This window comes from Lipotes vexillifer, unplaced genomic scaffold (genome assembly GCF_000442215.2).
Source record: "Lipotes vexillifer unplaced genomic scaffold, Lipotes_vexillifer_v1.1 scaffold439, whole genome shotgun sequence".
NCBI classification, from domain to species: Eukaryota; Metazoa; Chordata; class Mammalia; order Artiodactyla; family Lipotidae; genus Lipotes; species Lipotes vexillifer.
In genome coordinates this window covers 2,894,963-2,896,450 of record NW_006798732.1, presented here as the reverse complement: position 1 = coordinate 2,896,450, position 1,488 = coordinate 2,894,963, and the positions used below count along the sequence as shown (strand labels likewise).

The 1,488-nt window shown below is 43.9% G+C and overlaps 1 pseudogene; it reads right to left on the bottom strand.

Moving 5' to 3' along the window:
• Positions 1 to 437: 437 nt before the first annotated feature.
• On the bottom strand, positions 438 to 1,268 carry LOC103074856 (amine oxidase [flavin-containing] A pseudogene; annotated as a pseudogene).
• Between the last annotated feature and the right edge of the window lie 220 nt (positions 1,269 to 1,488).

Sequence of the window (1,488 nt, the reverse complement as noted above, 5' to 3'; positions counted from 1 at the left end):
ATCTGTGCCTCAGTTTCCTCCTCTGTAAAATGGGATAATAAACATTACCATTCCCCCTAGGTCTAGTCTGAGGACTGAGTGAACACAGGTAAAGTGGGATAACAATGATACCACTATTCTATAATGATATCATATATTACTTATATATTAATATACTATATAATGATTTTTTTTGTTTCTTATGAGCACATCAACTTTAACTTCTTGAAATTAAGAAACTGATAACAAATTTGTTTTCTACTAATCAATACAAGTTGGTCTACAGACAAATCACAAGATGGAGCTTGATCTTACTGAAATTGAAGAGGTGATACACTGAGATTAAACTGAGGGATTAAATCAGTGCACTTAAAGATAATCTGACAAATTTAAATTTGTCAATATTTTCCTTGTTGTGATGCTGGGAAAGAGAAAGCAGAAAGCATGAAACTGAAACTTCAGGATTGGGTCAGCAGCCTAAATTTGTACACCACAAACCACAGGGCAGTTATTGATGTGGAAAATCTCATGATCTTCAGCAGGCCTGTCACAGAAAGCAGGTTCCTCTCCCAGAAGGTGTGGGTGGTGTCTACAGCTGCAGCATCCTCTGATTCAGGTTCTTGGACTCATATGTCTGTCTTTGCCACCTTCCCCAAAGCATCCAAGACCTCTCTAGCCGCCCGTTCTCCACTTCACTGTGTGGCAGTCTCCGTGCCAGGAAAGCAAATCCTGCCTACAGGCTGGCGAATCGCCCTTCTGTCCTGTCCTGAGCCCTGATCCCAGGGGGAAGGAGGAGTGTGGCGGCCCCCGGAGCACTGCTCCTCTCTCGTCGTAGTGCATCGGGTGTAAAGCTTTGGGGGATCCATCCTAGCGCTTTGGCATAGAACTCACAGATTTTCCTTATTTCTTTATGGACCTCGGCAGGGCGGTCAGCTTTTCAGGCAAGGATGAAGCCCATGACGGCGGGCAGCGATCCATCTGGCTTGGTGTCATCCAGGGTCATTGAAATCAGAGCGTCCTCACCTTCGATGATCACACAGCCACGGTAAGCCGCCTTCTTCCAAAAGGCCTCCTGTGGTGCCAGGCAACAGGCTTGTGCGGAAAAATGTGAAATCCAGGGGTGGTTATTCAACCAAATGATAACATAGTCAATAATAACTTGGTTTTTACTAGTGCAGCCGATTAACTACTTTCTGATGTCTTTTATGTCTACCCTACACTGTATTATCTTTCTCACTTTTGATGTGGTCCCTACACATTTGTTCATCCTTGGTGATCTGGCTGGACATCCTTTCTTCGTTCCCTAATTTGCCTTTCAGAACTTTGCATAGTTCCGTTTTGCCAATTTGGCAGGCTGTTCCCTGTCCTTCATGTCCCATACAGTTTGTTCACCTGCCAAAATTGTTTGTTTAAAGGCCATCCAGCTCTTTGGACTCCTTTCTTCCCAAGTCTTTTTTTGCCAGTGCCCTAAACTTGCTGAAATTTGCTTTCCCAGAACTGATTATTTTT